This window comes from Oreochromis aureus, linkage group 20 (assembly GCF_013358895.1).
Source record: "Oreochromis aureus strain Israel breed Guangdong linkage group 20, ZZ_aureus, whole genome shotgun sequence".
NCBI classification, from domain to species: Eukaryota; Metazoa; Chordata; class Actinopteri; order Cichliformes; family Cichlidae; genus Oreochromis; species Oreochromis aureus.
Window position 1 is genome coordinate 22,497,135 of NC_052961.1, and position 26,021 is coordinate 22,523,155.

Sequence of the window (26,021 nt, forward strand, 5' to 3'; positions counted from 1 at the left end):
ATTTGTTAAGAAACCTGAAGCTAGTCATCAGTCACAAAACCCATTTTTCATGAATCAAACATCCCAACAGGAAAGAGCAGAAGAGCAAGAGCTGACTGATTTAAGTGATATGTTTTTAAACAGATGGCTATTTTGCTGTTTAATGTAATTTACAAGATACAATCCTTTGAAATCTGACTTTGGTAGTTCATTAACTAGCCACATAATGAGTGTCGAGAAAGGACAAGTGTGGTACGAAGCTGCAGTATGTAGTTAATAGAAAATCTTTTAGAAGTGACAGCGCTTTATAAAAGAGCTCCATGACTGCTAGCTGTTGTTCAGTGTTCAGACTGCAGGCACTTAGTGCACCAGGTGTTTTGCCCAAGATTTTTTCCACAAGACAAATGGAAAAGTGCCATATCCTTTAAACATCCCATTAATATGTCTTATAAGAGTCACCGCAACTGAGCACCAAAAGCTCAGTTTTATTACAGTTTCTTGTCTTTGTCAGGCATAGCTTCCAGTTTACGTTTTCAGGTAATTATAGCGTTGTGCACACTAGAGTGGCACAAATTAGCACTTTGGGCGAAGAATCAGTTGGCTGGATGCCCATCACTGCTTGCATGGCCTGGACATGAGAAACACAGAAGCACAAATGCCTATAAAAGGCATCCAAAGTGTGCATCAACATTTTGAAGACGTTATTTTATTTTATTTTTTTTAAGGAAAACTAAAAGACTAACTGCGGGATTACCGCTTTTGATTTTAAAGACCAACATTGGGTAATGTCCTGTTTGTATATTGAGCGAATCCTGCAGAGTCGTGTGTGAAAACAAGCCTTTATAGAGGGTCAACTTTTTTTTCTCTGTTCTTTAAGCTCGTAAATAAATGTAGTGGGGGGGAAAAAAACTTTGTTGCAATAAATGAAGGGAGAGGACACCTTAAGAAGCTGAGTCTGGTCTGAGGCTTTGCCTGTGCCTGTGCTTAATGTGTGAGGAATAATGCACGATGTTTGATGTGGTCTGAATAGTTCTTCTATCACACATGCCATGAAAGAGAACTCATGGCTGTACTCTATACTGTATGCAATTCCTCTTTATTACACGTGGAATTTCCTCCCAGATGATTGAAGTATCAGCATATTGCTGCCATATTCCCTCCCACAAGAGCCTAGAGTTTTAATAATTTGCAGAATGAAGGGGGGTAGGGGGGTTGAGAGGCTATCAAAGTGGCTTATATTTGTTTAATCTCTGAAGGACTGCCATTCACAAAGTTTTCCAGAAAAAGACAGGAGTTCATAGTTCCCTCTAAAAAGCAGTCTCGAAAGCCGGCTAAGCTGTATCAAACCGTGTAACTTACGTAGGATGCGTACACAGTGATCGATATATGCCGAGAATTACTATATGTGCTGTGTTTACAGTATGATCATGTGGTGGAAAAATAACAATAAGTAATCTCATGTCATTCTGCTGTTCTATGCAAAGTTAATGTAATCCTCTAATGTTTAGTATAACGCATCAATCATGCAAAAATCTATTGTTGCATTAGCCTTGAAAGAACAATAATAATAAAAATGCTATAATGGTTTTAGCTTCCTTTCCATAAATCATACTTGGAGGCTGGGGAGGGGGGGCATCTTAACTTGCCATTTCAGCTCATCTGAGCAGTTGAAGTGATGCTGAATACTGATAGGATATTGAACAATAACCAGAGCTGCAGTTGGTCACTTTCAACCTGAAGTGGTATGAAATACTGCATGACACAGTCAGTGGCTGCTTCTAACTGAAGTTGACCCAACACCTTCTGCAGTGACATAAAGCTGTTTTCTGTTCGATAGCCTCTCAACAAAGGACTGTAAATCAGGAGTAAATGCATAAAAACAGCGCGCAGCAGAAGATTTACTGTAACGCTGCGAATCCTTTTAAACAAATATTAAAATAAGGGCCAAATCAGGCGGATCATCTTTAAACGGGTCGTGCTCTCTTCAGCTTCGAGGCGAGCCACAGTAGCTGACAGGATGGTGGAATTTACATCGTTAATAACATTTAATTAATGCCGCAGCCCTCACTCTGAAGATAGGTTATGTTGTCAGCGTAAGTCTGTTATGTATGGATAAAAATTCGAAACGAACGAGCACGTCACTGAAGCACGGCGTACTTTACCATGATTAAACAAAACGTTGAGACGCACACGCGACTGAAAAGTGCTACAGTTGAGCAAATCTCCCGTGTCGTCATTCAAAAAGTCATGTGGCAAAGCACGTACGTATAGAGAGAATTGCTGAAGAGCACAGCTTTCAGATTTGATGAGTGGAAGTGCATTTCTACCATGTGGTTTCAACCTGGGACCTTTACAAGTGCTTGTCGGAGTAGTGCTTAGAGTGCTGCCTGAAGAGGCTTTTCGATTTCACAGAGAATACACTCTTCCCAGGAAGTGGGTGGAGAAGATAATTCTGCAAAAGAGGAAAGGGAAAGGAAAAAAAAAAAAAGAAAACTGGAGAATTAATAAACCTTTTTAGTTGGCATAATCACTCATTTTGAACTTAAACTGAGCAGAGCAACAAAACAAATCATTTTTGGGGAAAGAATACATGTATTTTAATGCCCTCAAGCAAAACTAATTAAAGACGACACCTCATTTACATAAATAAGCATTATAATTTGCATGCGTGCACAAGGGAATAGAGTCAGAAAAGAAAGCAATATTTTGCAGTCTGCTAATTTCATTTTATTCAGGATTTAAGCTTAATAAAGATTCATTTTGGAGGGGAAAGGAAAATAATCAAAGAGGGAATTTGAACTATCTCCAAAGATGCAGCAGCCTACTATTCAAAGGGCTCCTTCCGAGTCACCAGATGACTCCTAATCTGGAGTGGCACTTCCTGGCCGAGTTCCAACACCAACTCCTTGAAAGGTAAAGAAATTTTAGAGCCCAATTTATTAGTATGCAGTTCTGGCTTCGGGTAGAGAATTAATGGCGGTGACTGATAATGACTGTAATCGTGGCACAAATGGGGTGTTGAAATAGCAAACAACGGGCACAAGGCATGTAATGGGGATTTTATTAATTACCCAAGGTCCCTAGCATGAGCAGTCTCCAGGATTTACTGTGGCCGTGCCAGCCGGTCGAGGAGGGGTCGGCCAGTCTAATCTGACAATGAAAGGGTCACTACAGAGACTGCAACGTGGGCAAAAGGGAGCAACGTGGCCGGCCTCCTGCACGTGCCTGAAAATGACTTTGTAATGTTATGAAAGGCACTAATATTGAAAAGATGAGAGCGGCTGTATTCATTTTGGTTTTAGGATCTTTTTGCTCATTCAGCAAATGTTTCGACAAACGTGAAAACGGATCAAAAAGATCTAAGTCAGATAAATTGTCCCCTTTTATCAGAGTGTTTCAATTAAAGTATATTGTAAAGGCATTCACCTGCACTGCAGTAAGCTCCCTCTGTCTCTTTGTTGACTGTAAGAACAAAAAAAATCAACATATGGTAGCGCTGTCAGGTAGGATAGCCCATTCGCACATCAGCTCATCAACAAGAGAGGATTGATTAAAAGTCCTTTTTATTACTCACTGCATCCTTAATGGACGCTAGACTTTCAAAATGGAAGAAACAATTAGAGTTTTACTGCTTTGTGGGCACTACTGATTTATATAAATCACTGCACGGGTGTAAATTTTCCAATAAAACACTGTACCACTCCTAGCATACATAATCAACACGTCCATTCTTGGTACACACTCCAGACTTGAACAATCTCTTTAAATTGGTAGGACTCAAGCTCACTCAGTCAGTAGACTGTGTACTTGATGGAATTTAACTGTTTCTATATGGTTTACCATAACTACTAGTATACATTTGCAAGGCAAACAAACACAGGGAGACTGTTTACTTTGTATTTCAGTGCTGTATAAACATGAAATTAGAGTTTGCTCATTCATTTAATATGAAAACCAGCAGTTAAATCCAAGCCCGGTTAGGTGAGCGTCATTTTCAGGGGTGATGCGGTCACTGAGACACAAAACACTCACTCAGCTATTCAGGGAGTTTTTTTTTCTTCTGTTGTATAGCTTACTATTTTAGTGTCAACAAAGAGTGTGAAAAACAAAGTCAGGCAAAGAAAGTAAGGTGGGTCAGCTGCATATTGCATTTATGGGAGATTCCATTATTTGTAATGGTGATGCCTTTTTGCTCAAGCCACATTGCGTGACAAAAGTGCGTTGTGCATATTTTACAATGTATTTATCTCGTACTCATGCCTAAGGGTAACATAACCACAGAAAATCTCACCTTGCAGGTTCAGATTTTTGCTTTTTTTCCTCTCTTGAAGGTAGGGGTTTTTTGGCCTTTTCCAGATTAAGCTGTTAACTGTTGTCTTGTTAAATGTTAATGAGTCATCTCCACATTTTATCAAAAGGTTTCACAGTCACTTAATAGTTAACGCATTTCAGCCCCTGGGATTGTTGTTTTATCACCAAAATCAAAATATGCACTTTTTCAGAACCGTCCCTCATTCACATGTTCTGACAAGGTTTTCTCAAGTGCCTTGGCTCTAGGTTGTATTTGTAGTAATATGGTGTTTGTCAGAACACCTTGATACTTCAAATCATAACAAAAACAGCTGTACAGTTTGCAGGGAAATTCAATACTCTACAGAACTGGCCTGTAAATAAAGATAAGATAAGATAAGATAAGATAGATAGATGCTTTGTTCATCCCACAAGATATATTTTTGTGTTAGTATTAACACTTCCTGTAAATGTTAATGTCATTTATTTCAAAAAATAGTTCTCTACACTTTCTTTCGTATTTTTTGGATTTGAATTTTTTGAACAATTCTGGTAAATGTTAAATACTCTGCCTCAGTGCCTTCTCTTTTTTACTTTACTATTCATAGATGAGTCATGTCTGTAATGGAAAATACCGTACCACAAAGTACAAACCTAATTTACTTGTGAAATACCCATCTTGAAGTTTTGTTTTTTTCTGTCAGTGTTTTTTTTCTTTTTACCTCAAGTACCTGTTCCATGGGTGTGTACATTTTTTCACATCATGAGGTCATGTGTGAAAAATGTACTGAAAAACAGTCATGCCATAACAAATCAAAACCTGTTTTTACATAATGATCCAGATATTTTAAAAAAACAAAACAACAAAAAAAGCGTCTCTATCTTAAACACGCACATTGAATGTTTCTCTGTGCTTTTTGTTTGTTTTCGCTCCTCCTCTTGTCCTGCCTTTGAGTCGAAAGGGAGAGACTTAGAAACTAAAGTTGGCAGCATTCCTCGGCGGTGACACACGCTGAAGTATCACCTTATTGCTCACTTTTAGAAAACACGAAAAACACAAAGAGCTCAACCAGATGTTCGAGTTCTGCTCTTAAAAACAGAAGTGTAAACACTCGCTGAAAGAAAAGAAAAAAAGAACTTCCAACTGTTCATTCTTTTGACACTCTGTGCTATTTTATGTGCGTTAAAGGCAGACCAGAAAACGAATAATTTCCCTGTTATTACTACAACCCACTGTGATCGTGTTTCATGGTAGTCGGAAGTAGCAGACCCGTGGGTGTTGAGGAGGAGATCCCTCTGTGTTCCAGCGGTGTCTCAGACAGGCGTGTTGCCTCACCTGGTGCTGTGTTTACCTCAGATGGTAGGATTAGGAAGCAGCCATGTGGAAGATACGACTCTAATCCATCGTGCCTTTGCTTGGCACTCAGACATGGCCCTCTGCAACACTTCCGCTCTCCTAAAGTTAGAGCAACGCCCTTAAGGAATGTGAGAAATATCAACATGGTTTCAAGACTCTTGAGCATGATGCAGCCACGTGGGGTTCAGTTTACCTCGTGGAGGAAGTGGGCAGAGTATGGGTGCTGATGATGGCAGTCATCAGCCAGTTGATAGATTCAGATTTATTGGATGGATCTGGGCATCCTTATTTCTCTAGGCTTGTGCCTGGCCTCTATTCCAACGAGATACTTTCATTTTCCTTTTTTAATTTTTTTTCACTCATGTGCACGAAACCCTCTTTCAACGTAGAGTAACAGATAAGCTGGTATCATGAAAGAAAATCTCTTAGTTAGATAAAATCCTGAATGTTGTCTTTTTAAACTTGCCGACATTGATTAGGCAAAAAAAAAAAAAGGCTCATAACCTGCAAGAGGGAAGGCTGACCTCTGCATGCTCACAGTCTGCTGCTGCACCCCAATCTTATATAATATAACTAACTGAGCTTCCATGTTTACAATACTGATATTTTTCTGTCTGGCTGCGTTTCTTTCTTTCTTTCTTTTTTCTTTCTTTTTAAAGAAATTTAGTTCTTTAACAAAGTTTAGTTTTTTTCTGCAGAGATGGTTTTAAGTATAAATTAATAAAAATAAAGTGCAGCTGCCCGTTTGTTGAAAAGCTATAATGACTTTGTACTGAATGATAAATGCAGTTGTTTAAGGCCTAAATGCTGGCTTGTGATAACTTTGATATCTGATTTTCCTTTTTTTTTTCACACAGTGCAAGGGACATAATCAAATCTATAAATGAATATGCATTTAATTTACATGGTAAATGTTTTATTACCATTGAAGAAAGGGTGCTACAGCGTTTTTCTTGTGCGTTTCAGAGGACTTGCCCTTGATATCGTGACCAAATCACCACCCCAATCACAAATGGTGGAAAGCAAAACTCTTATTTATCCAATGTGCTGATAATTAAGCTGTTCTCATTAGTTACATAATTGGAAATGTAATTAGCAATAGTAATAATTATTGCATTTAATACCTTTTCTCTTTTAGTTATCAGGCTCATTCAAGCTGGTAATTAGCAGTCGTGAGAATTCTATACTTTTGTCCTAATTCATTTTGGTCGCCAGTTATTTATAGTGTATTTTATATCAATGAATCATTACCATATCCATTTAGATTTTTCAGTAAACATACAAACACCGTGCTCACTCAAATGTTTGTTTCATGTTTTGTGTAATACCAAAGCATAACTCTATCTGCATAGTTGCAGTTCTACTTTAACTTTGCCTTAACTAAGCCTTAAAGTGAGACGTCTGACAGAGCTCAGCAGCGAGGTTCCGAAAATGGAAAATCCCATTCGTATTTTCCGTAGGGATTTTGATTATGAGCCGTAATGTTGTAACCATCCAAAGCAGACTTACTCTGAGCTACAGCATTGTGAAATGATGGCATGTGCTCCTGTAGAAACCACAAGTCTGTGCGAAATCCACCTTGTTTTAACAAAGATGCAGTTTATTCTCTCCCCGAAGGGAGGGAGTATGCAGTCGGTGCTGTTCGTTAGCTGTCGTTAGCTCAAATTTTGTGTCATGGTAAAACATGAACTAATTTAATTTTGGTGAAAATCAGATCAAGGTCAAGGTCACATAAAATGTATCATTTATTTATGGATCGTCTTCAAATTTCACAACAATATACTAGGAAGTTGTGGCCATGAGTACCGGGCTGTTTGCACCCCAGGTCAAAGTTGACCTTGAAAAAACATTTAAAGAAACCACAATGGGCATCATGTCATCTGAGTGAGCTGTACAACACACTTCAGAATCATAGCGATTACATAAAATTAAGCAAAATCACACATGGCATGAATATGTCTTAAAATCTCAAATTTGATGCCAAAGAAGTCAGCTAATTCTGCTTCAATCACATGGCTAAAGATAATAAGCAAAATATAATTTTACTATGTAATGCTTTAAGGTCATAGGTCAAAGTTCAGATATCAGGGTGTTGTTATAAAAGCAGGTTGACGTCAGCATGTTGTAATAAAAACATCATAAAACATCAGTGTTTTAGAACAGCCCTTGCCCTTTGAGGCGAGTCATGCTCTCCGAGTGCGCTTGTTTGCAAAGTCATGGAAAGGACTAAACTAAAAACAGTGTTATCTCTGATCGGTGGACGCCGCTGTTGCCATGGAAGTGTCCAAGCCCAACAAACCAAACTTAAGAAACTGCCCAAGAGGTGTTTGCAGTCAGGGATTATACTTTGATTTATACTTTACTACACAAAATGCAAAATAGATTCAAAACTATTATTAATACTTAACGCCATTATTAAGCATATAAACATTATGATAATGATATGGTTTGCATTCAATAAAGATACTGTGGAATCCGGATACTGTGGAATTTGCAATGCATTATGGGATGAGTAATGCCTTTCAAGTAATCATGTCAGTCTTGTACCTTGGCCTTTTTTTTTCCCTTTATTTTTTTCTGCATATCAAATCTTTTTATGGTCATGATTCACTCATAGCTGGTTGTCTTGGTTCAAGCCTTTAAACCAGGGGTGGGCAATCTCAGTCCACGAGGGCCAGTGTCCCTGCAGGTTTTAGATCTCACCTTGGGTCAACACACCTGAATCACATGATTAGTTCGTTACCAGGCCTCTGGAGAACTTCAGGACATGTTGAGGAGCTAATTTAGCCATTTAAATCAGCTGTGTTGGTTCGAGGACACATCTAAAACCTGCAGGGACACCGGCCCTCGTGGACTGAGATTGCCCACCCCTGCTTTAAACCCTTTACATCAGAATTGTTGTCAATAAATGAAAATGAATGAGAAGTTCACTTCTGGAACCAAAGCCTTTAGAAAACAGGGTGGTCACTGATGTGCTTGTTTTGTTTGACCATCATAAAACGAGTTGGTTTCCCTTTATTTTCCAAAACCAGCTGCATCACTGAATGCAAAACTGCTCCACAGAGAGGTTTCTACACAAAAGAGAAAAAGAATGACCTCAGAAGTTTGAGTTTAAATACTGTATATTGGACATAAAACTAAATTTAATATAAACTTTATTGTCCCATCGAGTCACACATTTGAGTGACTTGGTGGTTTGAAGATATTAACCTCTACATTCAGTTTGTTATTTGCAACATTGGTAATGGCATCTTTGCTGCAATCTGCGCAAATGCTTTAAATCTCTTATTTCAAAGAAACTACATGTGATGTAAACGGACTATATGTGATGTAAACAGCTGTTTTATGTTTATCTACAGAAATCAGATGGCAGTAGAGTGAGCATCGGCCAGAGGCGATAACTCCTCAGCGGATTAGTCTTCAGCAGACATTATTCAACAGGAAGGTGAGTCTTTAACTTTTATTCCTGCACCATTTTTATGTGGTATAGCAAATATAGGTAACCCCCCAGCCCCAAAACATTTAAGACTGAACTGGCTTTCCTCCCTGTCTTTGACAGATCGCCCATGTGATTTGTAATTCAATTGTATACAAAAAAAAAAAAAAAAAGCAATTCACACATTTGTCATTAGTTTTCTGTTTTCTTCAGTGGGAAACAAATTATTGGATAATTGACTTTCGCAAAACACAAAATGTGTCATGCAATGTGCGGTATTGCTGTCTTTGCTCCATGTCGAAGTTGCACCTCTGTTTCTTGGAGCAACTTAATTGTCTCAAACATGCACGGAAGCAGCACGTTCGAGTCATGATACCCCAAGGCATAGATTAATTAAGCTATGAAAACCCATGAGCAGAGAGCATTCAGCAGGTGCCTGTTTGCCTTGGTATGGGACTTGTTTTTGGCAGTGGTGCAGTGGCTCATTATAAATCTATAATTAAGTTACAATTTTATTTGCTTTTTTTTAACATACTGTCATAGGGGATCAACATGGCTTAAACTCTGATTCTGTTAAGTGCACTCTTGGCTATATCGCTTTTGTGTCCTTTATTCTTCCTCAGGAATTATGCTTTGACAAAAAAATGAATGAGAGGCTGAAAATGATACTGTGTGTGTCACATAGTGCTCGGTATCCCACGCTTCCTACAGGTGTTGATGTTTTGGCTGGCTATTGAGGCACTTCTCATGATTCTTAAAATCTGCTGATTTGTTCTTAATCCAAAGGAAGCTGATTTGCCCACCCCTTTACCTCCTTGTATCTCCGCACATAAACAACCCCCCCCACCCCTCTCCCCTGCTGGCTGAAGGGATGGTCCTGAGAACCCCCCACAGTTCGACTCATCCCGTGTTGGGCATGTTGGCAGAGCTGGGTGATTGCGATGTAGCGGCTCTCTCAGGCCAACATCTGTTGTTCTGAGTCACCTGCCAACAAAGAGGGAGGGTGAGATGCACAGTGAGGGGCCTGAAGGAGGGATGAGCAGGTCTGCGGGGGAGAATCCCCGTGTCTGCAGGGTGGTCAGACTGAATGAGAGTCACCACCACGGCGGTAATCTTTGCCAAGAGCTTCCTCAAGCTAACAATGTGGCCTGTGGAGGGGCAGACTAGGCAGGAAATTGAGGTTAACGACATTGTTACATATTAAGCAGGGGTTGGCTGCTTCCATAGGCAAATCCTTGAATAGTCAAGCATGTTATTATTCACACGTGAAATCTATTAAAACTCCCACAGTGTTTGTGGTTCAGTCAAGATATCAATTTTTAGTAATGTAAAAAAAAAAGCACATATTTTTGGTATTGTGCTGGAAAGCTTCTTCAGAGTTTTGAGTTTGAAAATCATAGATACAGAATAAAAATGTAATTAAAAAAAGTTTTAAATTAGTTCTCATATTTCAAGTACCATTATATCTGAGTGACCCCAGGAGATCACTGCAGTACACTTGAATCTGAATTGAATAATACATCTACAAACTCTCTTCAAGTGAAGTGACTAGTCATCAGTTGTGACTGTTATGAGTGTTTTCACAGGTGGTAATTGTGCACTACAGCACAGGTCTGTGCTTTAGCTTTCATAGCTCAGTCCTTACAAGTGAATCTCCACACTTTCCTTCACTCTTTCCCCCACTGTGCTTTGCCCAGGGGAGAGACGCCTTCTACGTGTTGTAATAAGGGTAGCTGATATAATGAAGGTCATTGTAATCAGAGCTAATGTGCCAAGGAGTCAAGACACTGTAGCTTTATTTGCCAGCAAGGCCCGGCATTTGGTACCCATGGGGATCAGGCTGATAGTGTTATCTTTGCTAACCTGACTCTAATACAGGCCTTGCTCCGCTGTTTGTGTCAGCGTCGGAGCTGAACTTTTCCCAGTGATCCCCTCCATGTGTGGATGGGCATGGATTGGGCTCTACTCTGCTCCATCCTGGTTAAATCCCATCCCAAGGTGTTTGGCTTTTCTCAGTTCACGTTCTGCATTTAGCGAGCAGCGCTCCCTCTCTCTGACTGTCGGACTTGGGAAAACAGGCTGGGCTTCAATGGAAAGTACTTGACATAGAAACATTACATTGGCATCTGTTGAGAACTGGCTCGTAAGACATGACCTCTAAATCTAATCCTGTCCCTCAGGATATGCAAATGTCCTCAGCTCAAATTTGATTTGTTTTTGACTGTTCAGGACACGGCCGTTTGTTTATAACCGTTATCTGACACAGTGGCAGGAAAAAGCCGTGTTCGGTAGACAGCTTCGATATTATTTTCTTGGACAAATTTACCTTAAATGTTAGAATTAAAATTCTTCTTTCTTCAGCAAGTATTACGTAGAAAGAGCTGACCTGAAACGAGTTTTAGTTTCAACAAGGAAGTGAAAACTTTATGGTTAATACTGTGTTTAGTTGCAGTTAAGGGTATTTGTAAAACTGACTGAACTGTTAAACACGTTATGCTAAAAAGTTTCTACAACTACAGATTCACAACTGTCTTCTCCATCATTGAAGATTTTACCTCAAGGCTCTGATGTCTGATATGTGACCTGATATTTATGTAGGAAAAAAGAAATACCCCATCCCTACTGGGCATCATCAGCAGAGCTTCAACATTAATTTCCATTTTTCTTATTTTTTTCATAGTCGCCTTTTAAACTTGGTGCTTTCAGTAGCAAACATCAAAGATCCTTTTTTCCTATTCATCTGAGCACCTCCTGGAAAAAAAAAAAAAGGCTATCCATATCTAACCCCATGCAAGTCCCCTGATCCCATCATTCAAACTTCCAAGCCTCTCTTTGTGGCTTCCTAGAGGACCACGGTGAAATGATCTCTTTTGTTTCGCATCATTAGTTCCATCTGTTGTGCGAGCAGGCCTGTCTGTTCCGGAGCATGGCAACGTGATGGTCGCCAGGGGCGATTGGAGACGCTGCCGTCCCGGTGGCTTGTGGCTCAACCTCTGCCACCACCATTGCCTTGTCCCTGATCCCCATGACACCATCCCATTCGCTTCACTGTTTCTGCTTATTTATTCATACATTTGGGCAGATAATAAAAACGTAAGCTTCGTGTACATGCACTACTAGTTTACCTTATACACGAGGCCCCTTAAGAGAAGAGTTTGGTTCAGTAGGGACGACATTCATAAAATCGTTTGCAAACAACATACAGATTTGAATCTCTATACCTCAAACACTTAAATTCCACATGTCCACTGTGTGTCAAAAACGAGCTTTAATAGGTCAGATTTGTGTGCTTATTTTCCTGCAGTCGGGAGTAAATGATGCGCCAAACAGATGTAGCATTTTCTCACAACAAGGAAATATTTTATTCATGATTTACATGAATGATAAATCTTCAGAAAGTCTTAGCGCTGATGGGCATACACAATTTAACATCTGTCTTCCTCAGAATAATTAATCGCTTACCAGAACACTCGGGACTCAGAGTTGGATTTTTCCTCTCACTTTATTTGGTCTAATTACTTCTTTAAAAGCAAAGCATTCTCTAAAGAAGACTTGAATGATAAACACAGCAGCCGTACGCTCCGCAAAAGGAAAAGTTCAGGAAAGATGCAGGAAACGTCCTGCTCTCGCTTCTTAGTGCCGTCCCTCTAAAATCAAGCAAACCCCACCATACTTAAGACAGAGAAATGTGGCCATACATTCTAATTATAATTCGTAATTCCCAAATGAACATTTCCATAATGTCTCCCAAGTGAATTGCTCTTATCACCATAGTGTGAATGTACAGCACAAGGGCATCCGTGTGCATGTCAATGCGGAGATCGCCAGATAATTTTCATTGAAGATGGAGCCATCAAAGGTCATAGCCATCCAAATGACCTAACCTTGCAATGTAACACCTGGGTGTAAAAGTGGACTCATCCTATCTACTGGGATGGGTGTAATGTACCTCTAATGTATAAAGTGCGGAAATAAAATAAGAGTTATAGGTTGGTGGAGGAGGCTCAGTGTGGGCTAGAGAATACTGTAACTCTATAGGTTGAAATAGCTGTGTTGGTATCACCCGAGGTGACAGGCTATTGCCAAAGTGCTGTATTTGTTGGAACCATTATGAAATAAAGTCTGTGGAAAAGGGCAATATTCAGTTTGAATTGATTCTTGGAAAACTCAAGAAGTGAATATGCTTTCATTTTGATGGTATTACTATGGACAAAATGTGTTGTGTCAGTTTCACCTCGCCATTACTTTGCTCCATTAAGGCAAAACCGAGTGATTTTATTTTTGCCCAGTCTATTTTCTGTGATAAAATGAAAATCTGAAAGCTTTATTAAGTCTGAGTGACACCTAAAGCTGAGAGCCAACAGGAAAATAAGTCATGTGGGATCCAGTTTCAGTTCATTTTTGCTCAATTCCCATCTCCTGATCAAATACTGCACTTTCCAGTAGGGGCTTAATGGGAGTGTCAAGTTCACAAAGGCCCTCTCTCTCCCACTGACTCCATTACCTGATAACAGCGCTGGTTTTGGCACTTATTTGCACAGTGCAGCGCTAAGCTCGTGCGTGTGCCGTGCACATTCGAAGCAGGTTGTAATTGAAGCTGTACTGAGACCATTTTATTAATTTTTACAAATCTTCCCTGCCTGTATTTCCGAGCTACTACGGGCACTAACCCATCTTATTTTCCTTCGTGTACTCTGACTACTTGTGCTGCTCTTTTGAATGCTGCTTCTCTTTAAGCCAAACAAACATGACCACTGGTGTCTTGGGTTCAGGGCCTTTCAAACAACCTTTCAATAAAACAAGATCAGCTGTGAGACATACAGGATCTCACATGCTGGGCAGCCCCGCTGAAAATACCCTCCCTCCTGTTTCAAAGCCATCAGCTTTTGGTTCCCCCAGGAGAGCCAGCATTATCCTGCAGGGTTTATTTAAACTTGTTGGGAAGGTCTTGCCTTTTCTTTTTGATACACTAGGTTATTTGACATTTAGGCGAACCCTGTCACATTTAAAACCTGATTTTATTCGGCTTATTGATCCAGATTTCAAAACTTTAGTTGCCAATTTCCCGTTAAATGCAAACAGTGGCAGATTTAAGATGGGGGTCGAGTAATGCTGCGCCACTTGCAGCTCATCCTATGTTTAGGCATAGGATGACTGATGATGCGACGCCTGCGAAGCCTGCCGTGTTGCTAGACTTAACATTTTGTGAGAGACAGTAACCTGAAAGAGAGGAGAAGCATGAGGAAAAAGGACTGAAAAAGAGCGACAAATAGGGACAGATGACACAGGCATCTTTTACAGCTTGATAGTGCAGTCCCCGACTTGTTTTTATTGACCTTTTCTATCTACAGTAGAAGATGTGCCACTTAAATAAATGTCATTTGACCATCTTTGGTTTCAGTGTCATACGCTGACATGTGGTATTTTGATAGAATTCATCCGTTTGTGTGGATAGAGTATCCGCTCCGGCTGCTGTGTTGCGTCACCTTATATAGGGCTTTATTTCACTCAATGTGGGCACTTTCAGAGCATCCTTAACTGCCTCTTAAATCAACAAACTGGTCAGTCTCAGTGCGTTACTTTTTTTTGTACCACCCTAGGAGGACACTATGCTTTGGCTGAGACATTATTGGACCATTAAATCGCCACCCCTCCCACTCACAACCACTTTCGGTTCTGTTTTAAGGCTTTGGAATTACGTCCAGGTGGTGGGGGGTTGCAAAAAGACTGCTGGAAAGGCTACTTATTCTCTTAATGATGTCTTGTCCTTTTAAAAGTCGTCATCTTCATTCACAAATGGATGACTATAGCAGAGGAGCACCCCGAGGGACTGAGGTCATCCCAACCTCCTTGTCCCAGCAAAGGAAGTTACTGTGTATGAAATGAGGCATGACAGTTTGTGTTAAAAATTAAATTTGTTGACATCGGGTGGGGGGTAGAATGTAATGGCACATAGTAATTATTATAGGGGTGGATTAGTTAGGCAGGTATTTATGATAAGTTTCCTGCCCATTAATAGCTGCACCCAGGGAAATGGGGAATGTTTTGTTGCATGCCAAATCTAAATCTCCAACTTAATAAGTGTATTTAAAATGTGACACTGTCAGTTTTCGCTAAACTGCTGTAAACACAGTATACAAGGCTAAAGACGTTTGGAAGCTTTTGAAATTTAAGCCTTTTTTCGGTTTCTGATTTTATGACTAGAGGCTCCATACTGTGGTGGTTTACACAACTGCTTAACACGTGAAAGATTCCTGGTTCAGTCTTGGGAGGAGACTGACTCGTGTCAGGAAGGGCATCAGGTGTAAAAAACAAATAAATAAATCTGCCATATCAAACATACAGAGCTACCTGCTGCGGTGACCTCTTGTGAAGAAGAGACCGGCTGAAAGTCCCTTTTATGAGTGATGCAGTGACTAAAAGTTTAGACCAAGGATCATTATTTTTATCAAATACTTTTGAAATATTAGAAGGTTTTTACTAATACACAGACTTTATACAAACTCGGATGAGTTTTGCTCCTTCAGGTAATTTTTCTGTCCTGTTTAGTAAATAAAAATTGAACTGGAGGAACTGAAAAGATGTTTTTTTTTTTCCTTGCTCTATATATTTTCTCATTTTTAGTGCTGTGCCTTTTTAGAGTTATGCTTTTTTGTCCTTTTGTATGCACTGTAGATGTATTTAACTGTGATTTCATGGGAGTATAATAACCTAAAAATAACATAACGAAAACAACTGGACGTTCAAGATTTTCCCAAATTATCCTTGAAAGCTCCACACAAGTTTGAAAAGTAGATAAGGAGTGCACCTGAAACAATAGTACAGTTTACTGCATGTTGCCTTTTCCTTCAATCCCCGAACCTTTGGACTGCCTACAAGCTCACATCAAGCGAGCGAGGTGTAGTCGGTGATATACATGACACGCGTCTCTAAGGACCCTCTGATTTGTATAATATCCTTCAGACAAGGTCATAGCATTGCCTACATCTTTGAAGATAGAGGAAAGAGAACATGTTCCCCCTTCATTGTGCCTGTGGAATAGAACAAACGTGAGATCACGGTGTCGAGGGGCTTCCACTCTTCAAAGTTGATATGAATCAGACATGAAATGATTTAGATAAAGTGATAGTTATCTTGATTCCCGGCGCCGTCCGTTGAATAGACACGGCGACGCGCGGGGAAGCTGAATAGCTGTGTTTTAGTGTGAAATCCCGGGGAAACGTATCCATCTGGTATATGAATAATTTAGATGGCTGAAGTTGGTTCCTGTTGCTGTTGTGTTTGCGCTCAGCTTTCTCTCTCAGCTCAGCACCCCCACCATCACCCTCCCTCCTTGACATCACTCCTGAGGTTTGTTTGTGATGCTTAAAGGGAAGTTGGGCCACATGAGGAATCGAGGGGAGGAGAGACTCACTTTCCCTCTCTGCTGTGCTTTCTGTGTCTTCTTTCTTTCTTAGATCTACACAAACCTCAGATAAACAGTTAAACACCCGCTGACACACATAGCCTGTCAGTCAGCCAGGCATGTTGCATGTGGGAAATACTCTTCAGATATCGAGACGCTTCGTTTTATATGGTAGACATTGCACACGTTTGAAACTTGTATACACTGGATTCTCTTAATTGAAATCTGATTTTTTTTTTAGTGTTCACTGAGCATCATGGTAATGAGGCTGGGTGTGACTGGAGATGGATATTTATTTGACACATATAAATGGATATTTGGTGGAAGGTCTCCAATATGGAGCAATGTAAAATGGATTCAAAGATCTGAATTGTCCCTGCAGCACCAAGCAAAGGCAAACACACGCGTGCACGTACAATAATCACACGTATGCAGAATTTACGGTTTCAGTACAGATGTACAAAATTGCAATTGTGCACATGCGCTTGCATTAAAAAAAAACAGCAACAACAAAACACGTGTTCTGGCAAAAATGTGCAAAAGTGTTTGTGGACAGATAACACACAAACATGCAAATCCACTAATATGCCAGGCCAGCTATACTAATCCAGTCCCTGTCTTTAAGGGAACCAGTCAGGATGAGGGGGGGGGGGTGGCATTGAGGAATAGGAGGAGGGAAAGACAGATAGAGAGAGAGAGAGAGAGGAGGGAGAGGGAGAGGGAGGGGGGGGATGTGACAGGCCCTTGGAATCTCAACCTCTCTCTCCTGGCGCCCGCACTAATCAACCCCTGTAATTTATGCAGAAAATATGATTTATATTTAATTTCACTACACTTGCATTGTTAATTTGAGATGTAATTAACGCGTCGCCACGGCAACTAATTTCTCAATGCCGTAAATTATCACCGCCTTTTCATCAAAATTCAGTTACTTTGGCTCCTGTGTGCAGTGTTGTGATGCAATTAGGTTACCAGGGCAACCCCAAAGTGTTAATTTTCTTTTGTTATATTGCAGCGAGGCAGAAGTTTTTATAACACAAGTCATATTCACTTTTTTAGTGAACAAAGAACTTGGGACTTTATTTTCTTTCTTGAGTTAAAAAAAAGGAGGGAGGGTGGACGCGATGTTGAATGTTGGATACCGTTCTACCGTTCATGAACACCGGTATAACCCTGCACACTGCTCTTCACAACACTTATATATATACTGTCGTGACGTGGACTGAGTGATTGCAGAGAATTCTTTGATATTGCGAGCAGAGGCGCTTCAAAGTTGTCCTTTGGGAAAGGGCATGTTTGTCAAAGGAAATCTATATAAATGAGAAATATGTACAAATTTAAGAGAGCTCTCTTTTCTCTCTCTTACTTTTTTTTCATACCAATATTCTCTCTCACGCACACACACCACAGCACATTTTCAGTACTCACACTCTTTTTATTCCCCCAACAGTGACTGTGAAATGACTCAATATTTTAATCAACTGTATCTAATTTGCACTCCAGCAGAAGATAGGGCCACATGTGTGCTGTTGTTGCCTTTGCTGGCAATGAGTATGCCCACCGGATGGCTCTGAGCCGCCCTGGATTGCCACGCATGGCAGTCTCTGTGGCCCACTCGGCGCGTCCGTCTCCAATCCATCCCCCCTTAGCTAGTCTTCAGTGGAAATATCAGGTCATTGGCTGCTAAGCTGTGGTTAACTGCAAAGGTAATTAAATTTGGGAGCAGGCTTTTTGAATCTTTTTAGCCTCTTCGGTAATACCGGAAGGAATTACAGCGTTTTTTCGAAGCGAGGTGCTATTTTGACACCCTGGCAGAAGGGGGCCAAGTACCAGTGACCGCACAGAGTTTACAAAAGCCAAAGTACCGATTTGCAGGAGACTCTTTAGGAAGACCAAACCCCCAAAATAAGATGATTTAATTTTTCCCATTTTTGAGTATTACCCATTGTAAGAGAAAGACAAAGCCCTGCATGTCTGGTGTTTAAACTGTGCATAGCAAAAGTGCACTTGCCTTGCTCATCACACTTGTGATAAATACTGTGCAGAAATCTGAAAATGCAAAATTGATTTCACTGTCTCCAAACCAGTGATTTGTAACATATTGTCATTAATGTACTGCTGTTTTTTTTGTTGGGTTTGTGTACAAAAGTTAGCAGCTTGAGTATCCCTCTTCAGCCTCAAGCAGCTGACAAAGTTATTTGTCCAGTGATGTCAAACTTTGTCTAAATAACAATTAGAAGTCACAATGAGGCTGAACCGCCTAATCAAAAGCAGCATAATAGGACATCTAACCTGTCTGGCATGTCTTGCTTGATTAGAACAACATAGTCAAAATATACTTGCTATTGTCCTGGTGGGTGCAAAGTACGGCTGTGAGGAAAGGTCATCAAGGAAGTTTTTATGTAACTCGCTCTGTAAAAACATTAAGTTGATTAGACTTGTTTATTTATTCGGGTCCAAAAGAGTATTTGCTTTTGTCGCATTTATTCCCATTTTGCCAGCACAAGGGGCCCTGGAAGACGAGTTACCAAGGAACACAAAATTTTAATTAGTGTATTTTAATCATTCAGGCTTTTCAAGCTAATCCACAGACCCCTGAGAATTCCCAAGATGCAGCTCTGTGCTGCTTTACCATTTATTGTTGAGTCTATTATAATTACTGTTAGCAGGTGGGGGCAGGGAGACGTTTATTATGTTTTTCCATCTTTATTATAATTACCAGAAAAAATGAAAGGATGCTGTTTCATTAAGTTTAGAGATGATGCCATTTTCCCCCTGTTTTCCCCTCAATCTCCTTCCTGCCTTTGTTTCATAAAGCTATTGTACTGGCTTTCATTCCAGGGCTTTCATACGTTGCACAGCTTTATGAGAAAAAAACAACAAAAAGAAACAGATCTTTTATTAAGAACAGAAGAGGGGGAAGATGGTCTTAAAGAACTTAATTTCTGAGACAGTTTTCCTCCCTTTTTTTCTCCTAAATGCAAGCAGTGCTCTGAGAATGAAGTTGACACATCCTCTGAAACACAAATGTTTAATCGAGTTGGACTGGGATCAGAACAGAAATGCAGAAAGTAGAATATGTTTGCCTCTCTTTCACACTTGTCAGTAATGAAAGATAAGAGGACTGCAGTAAATCTTTAAGCCCCATGCTTTTGGTGCTCTGCAGGGATTTTAGCATCATCCAGAAATATTTTATGTTTGTCTGTTTGTTTAAGTATTATTTTGCCACTCCCTCTTCCTCTGCTCGAGTCCCAAATGTGTGGCAATTGTGTATCTAAAACAATCAGGCTGCTGAAGTGATGAATCAAATAAAGTGGAGTTTTCTCAATTAGAATCCTTTTTGTGTCTGTATTTATGATACTTCTTGGAGGAGTAAATAGAGAGCCAACTTTTAGCACAGCAGTGTTGCTTTTTAAATGAAGAGAGGCTGCATTTAAGAAGTAAATGTGCCTTTTGTGCATGACAGAGGAAAGCACATCAGCCGTTTTCTGCTGGTGCCGTGTGGGTTGACTAGTTGATCAGAGCTTGTAGTATGGTTATGTTGGAGTCAACTACATCGCATAAAACTTAACGCTTGCTATCATTTCAATGTCTGTCAAGGGCACCATTTTGGCAATGATCTCATCAATTTTCTTAAGTGAGCAGATCTGAAGCCGTCACTTCGCCAGAAAGCAGTATGCCCAAGAACTGTATTTCACATTGATATGATTAGACTTCCAGTTCTGTAAATGGTTGCCATGCTCCAAGTCTTTCTTCATAAACACCTGAAGGGCAAAACTGAACACATACAGTACCTCTGCAAACACCTGGGATTTAAAACAAACTTTAAAACGGTAATATTTTAGCTGTTAATTCATTACCCAGCAGCAGCTATGTAATAGTCATGTCATTACCACAAGTCATGACAAGACAGGCGTAACTCTGAAGAGGCAAATGGGCAGATTGGCTCAAGAGATAAACGTTGGGGCTTACTTTGTCAAGCACTTGAAGACCGTTTGCATCCACGGTGTAACACGTAATAGAGATCTGAAACTCACTGCACCTGTGTCAGTAAAACAAAGCACAACTTTCATGTTGGCTGTTAGATGACTCTTCTTTCTTTTTATTTGCAAGAATTAGATGGAAATTAATAATAAATAACGAAAGAGAAAGCGATATTCTTATTTGTAGAAAAGCTGTTTTACAGGTCTTGCAGTATGTGAACCTGAACAGAGCATGTCAGATGTTCTCGTTGACAAACTGTCAGATCAGGCCTGTTTATGTGGGTGCCATGTGTACCTGGGTGTGATGTTTTATCTCTGTTCTGCCCAGTAAGAACAAGACTGGTTTTATTGTGACATGGTGATGTTTGCACTTCATGGTTCTTGCAATATGCTAATTAGTTAGCAGAAAACAAAAGAACAAATGCTAACTTCTAATGGATTGTGAGCATTAGCATCTGTTGTAAGATGTAGGGGTTTGAAAAGAAGGCGACTGGATTTCTTTAGTTTTTTTTTCTTTTTTTAACTTATAATAAAAAACTATAATGACCTGGATGAGTGAGAACCTACACAGGCATAAACTGTTTTATGCTAGCTACAAACATTTAGCAGTAGCAAAACATCTGCACAGGAATGCAGTTTTACATTTGTGAAAACAAGCCAACCTCTATTTCATTTCATTTTCATTTTTCTTTTTTAAGTGTGTGAAATTGTGAAGAAAGTTGAACCCATTATGATAGCAACAAGCACATGACTTATATATTGGTGTCTGCCACAAACATAGTCCAGTGAAACTTGACACTGTTGGGAAATTACATTAAACATACTTTTAGTGTGCTACCTTTCAAACAACTGTAGTGGGGTTTTTTTTTATCATGTTGTTTCCAGTGATGGTTATGCCCCAGTCACATGGGCCTAGGGACCATTTGGCAACTTCCTTGCAAACTCCTGGCAACCATGAGTCGCTATGGAAAAATTGCTAGAACATACCGGCAGTTACTGTGAAATCATCTGCTAAATCCACGCAGGCAGACACGCAGGCCTGGAGAGCAGTCAGTGAACCTCCTGGTGATCATAGCTCACAAGGGAAAAATTTGTATTCCCCAACCGGTTGCCAATTGTTTGTCGGAGGTTGTTTGGTTTGGTTAGTTGAAATTGATTGCAAAGAAACATGCAGCACCAAAAACCTTGTGATTCTTTGATCACTAGCAGATTGCTACATCACCTGTAGTTTGGATGGAATTGCATGGAAGTGGTAGTGAAACTGTGAAGAGTGCAATGCACACCAGAAACGGAGACTGTCACACTTTTCACAGTTTCACTACCACTCTGCGGTTGGCTGGCAAACTACTGTGCAGACTGTGGCCGTCTGAGCCCAAATCAATCATCAGGAGGTTTTTGGAGCAGACCCCTCTTTGCGACTGATTTCCCCTAATGACAGTCAGCAAATTCCAGCAACTGCTCATCAATTGTTTGCAAATACACAGTTTTCCCTAGCAACCAGAGGTTTCCAGGGGGTCACCGTCCAGTCTCTAGGCCTGCTAGACCTTAGCAACTATCTAGCTGTGCAGCTATGGTATCATTTGACTGGGAGTCACTAAGCAGAAAACAGCACCATCCTCAGTAACTTAAGCCTGTCATGAATGTATTTTCTCAGTGGTGAACTGTAACCTTTGGCTCTGACAAATTTGTTGGCCAGAGTGAGGGAGAAAACACTGCCGAGCGCCATGGGGGGATGTAAACCTGCCACTCTTCAACAAGCACAGTGTGTTTTAACAAGTGTCCACTTAAAGCAGATTAACATTTAGAATGATAGGTGACAGCTGTACCTTCCCATCCTGACCTGACAGTTTCATCCCATTCTCATGAGCTTGGCATTTCCAGAAGGCACCAATTTCATTTTGTGGTAAAAGTCACACTGTACGCCCACTAAGCTCACCTTTTCTCACTTCTCTTGAATACTTTGAGGGTTTTTTGGGTTTTTTTGGTCAGACTTGGCACACATGCCCACTTGGATGGACATAAGGATGGACTGGTACGAATGGAGTGATCAATGTCACAGTGATCTCAAAACAGCTTTTGGTTATAAATCAACAATCGATTCCATGTTTATGAAAAAACACAGGGCATCATAATGTTACTTTCTGTAAGTCCAGAGTCTTCACTACATATATTTTGTGAGCCTGGTTAAACATTGATGTAAGCTGCAACTCGGCATAGATCCAAAAGTTTCTTCTTTTTTTTTTAATTGTATCTATTCGGACGCCATGTAAATCTGTCACTCTTGAGGTTTCACCTCCTTGACTATTATTGGCTTTAAATTTCCTTTTGGACTTCAAAATTATGCTCTAAGTATCTAACACCACGCCATTGCTCTATTCTGGGATGTTTTTGAGAGCAGAGAGTAGAGAGTGGGTGATGATCTCAAGTGGAAATTTTTATGTTTTCATGAAAAATTCCTCATCTTCTCATGAGGTGGCTTTTAGAAAAAAAACCCCAGATATATTTTGGGACAGGTCCTTGGAAAAAATGAATAAATAGACATTTGAAGACTGAAAGAGTATACTAATGCAATTACGGTGTCTTTGTGAAGTGTCATGATTTTGGAATTATAAAATCACTCTGGATTGGCAGCGGTAATTATGGTGGGTGAAGGAGACATTCTCTCAGGCCTGTGTTGATACAGCTTGTCACTGCCCGGTCTTTTCAGTCTGTTAAAGGGTTTCCTATTTTTATAGCCTAGTGTTTTTATACGGAGCTTTGTAATTGTCAAAGAATTTAGTTACGTAATATGTGGCTTTAAATTAAAAATACATTGGATGACGTAGCATAATGATTAAATATTATACTTCTCATTATATAATGGCAAACACCTTCTACCAGAGGTGTACTAATACTGTAACTGCCGTGTTCACTAAACATAATATAGAATTATTTTATATTTATTTGTCCTTTTCTTATCTTCAAATTCTTAACTTTGATTCATAACTGATTTTGTAAGATTATATAAAATCAATGTAGATACACAATCATTCATTTATTCATTCATCTGTTGTTTTATCTCTACAGAGCATCGTTTATGAAAAGTTTATGAAATCACAATCACTGATATTTCGATACTTTTAATACCCCAAATCTTCCAGTTTCCTTACTACTTTGCTAGCATGTCTGTGGTACAGTAACTGGACAGTCTTTATTGGACTGCTCAGTAGCACGGCCCTGATAAGCATTGCAGAATAATAATGAGTGCATCTGTCCTTCACACACAGCCAGCCAGGTGATGTTTAGGTTTTTGTATAATAGTAGGGCAAGTGATTCCATTAGCATCCATGATGGGTCTCTTGGGGTCACTGAGGACAGAAAACGTGGATGCCCATTCTGCCTTTTCTAGCCTTTTATTTAAGCTTGATGTCTGTTTTACTATGATACAATACAGAAGCTCTTTACCCAGTCTCAGCCGAAGGTCCATGCGCTTAGTTTGAATGAGGCAGGCTAACCAGGCCTGATAAAAGTGGCATTAAAACATCAGACTTCTCCCCTCACACAGCACACATCGACATCATACAAATTACTGCTCAATTTGGCTGCAATCATGCTCTTAACATGGAGCTGGTTTGGAGAGGAGCTTTTCTAATTATGGGCAATCTGTAAAAGATTGTTGTTGTGATTACAGCACAGACATATGCCCCAGTGCTGAGTACTACAAACTAGACACCAGTAAGCTAAAAGCCTAAGACCCTTTAGCTACTGACCTACTAATGAAGGTTTTTGTTGATATTTACATGGTAGTGCAACATGACTGATATTAATCATTAAAACAGCCATGGCTGTTTACAGAAATATGTGTCCAGTTGTGGAGTTTTGACATCAAAGACAAACTAATTATATGACACTGGACAAACTGGAATTTCTCAACGTATGGAAAAAAAACAGAGCAGCATAAGGCTTGGGTGTATTTGGGAATTAAGATTGAGACATTGTGACTTTTGTTATTGTCAATAACATATCTTAATATAATGATTGCAGCATAGGTTTGTTTATGTCTGTATCTACCCCATGGGCTCTTTAATGGCCATGAACAAAACTGCATGAACATCTTCACACATACAATTATGTTTTTAAAAAGGTTATAAATCCCAGTTATTTGGATTTTTCCATATATTACGACCAATTCACAGAATGAAGAATTTTAAGTGCCACAGGTCTGGCAAAAACCAACATTAGGGTGTTTTTTTGCTAGTATAAACTAATATATAGAAATACCATAACACTGTGTCCAAATTTGCCACTAATGAATTATTTGTAGGTTTAACAGTGGTTAAGGCAGAAACACAAATGGTTAACAGATGTTTAAAGAGTGGAATGAAAAGTCTAGAAATGAGTTATTACCTTTTGGTCTTTTCCTGTTTTTACCAAACATGAGTTTTGTGGTTGTGACACTGAGGCCATGTGATCTTGGTGTAGGTTGTTCATACCGCAATAGGAATTTAATTTGTGGTTAAAGATGGTGTCAGTTTGAGAAGATTTTGTTGCTGAACAAAATGTGTCAGTATCATAAACTTTTTCTTTGATAATCCAAAAGGCTAAGGAAAAATCTTTTGTTAGTGTAGCCACTGTGGATTCACCTATTGGCTAGTGGACTAACCATAGACTCTAACCGTATACTTTTTATATTAATTTTTTTTATTTTTTTATTTAGATGTTGGAGAATGAGGTTAACACTTTTCATAGAGAGTATAAAACATAAATTTAAGCTTCTGAGTTGAAAATTTACATTAGTGCTGAACTGCCTTAAACCTGCTTGCTATTAAAAGTCCATCAGATGGTGATAGTTGTAATTGGAGAAACACTTCTGGTCATATAGAAGTTTATGGGAAAACGGCTTCCTGTGATGACTGCTGTAAATACTCTCCTGCTGAGTTTATGGACTCAGTCACTCATTTTGGGTCACACTGAGTAAAAAAAATTATATCTGTTTTATAAATCTTCATCATACCAAAACGGAGAATTTGCTGTGGTATGAAACCCTATGCTCACTTGCCTAGTTGTCAGTCACAAGTCAGTAGCCAATGAGAGTGCAATTTCAGTCAGACCCGCCTCTAACTACATCCAATGCTTCAAAATGGAGCTTCACAAAACAATGGGTGATTTCACCCATTCAGTACATGCCAGTGATAATTTTATGTAATATTGAAAATTTATGTGAATTAAATTTAAGCGAACTTCTAGAAGAAACTAAACAGCAGAATTCTTTGTTTCTTTTACTACAACTGAAGGCGAAACCATTCAGCTACATATGACTTTAAATATAATTTAAAGGGGTGTGTTTTATAAGAGTTCATCCTCATTACAGTTGTCATGAGGGGGGATCGATTCACTGTTGGAGCCAGCCTCAAGTGGACTTTCCATTAATTGCAGTTTTTAGGTACACAAGATTTAAATAATTTGTGATATTTGTGATTGTAATGGCCTTTAACTTCTTTCAGGCTGCTACAAAAAAGTCAAAGCCAAAAACATTTAATGCCAGAAAATGCTTGGGATTAGATCGGACATTAAAAAATATTGTCACTGTGT

The 26,021-nt window shown here is 39.6% G+C and overlaps 1 long non-coding RNA gene across 1 annotated transcript in view; it reads left to right on the forward strand.

The window, feature by feature from the left end:
* LOC120435295 overlaps nt 1–26,021 on the forward strand; it is a 57,875-nt gene that overhangs the window by 26,224 nt on the left and 5,630 nt on the right. The window contains exon 2 of the long non-coding RNA XR_005609625.1: nt 8,986–9,071. This is a non-coding gene — a long non-coding RNA (uncharacterized LOC120435295). The remainder of the gene's footprint in view (nt 1–8,985; nt 9,072–26,021) is intronic.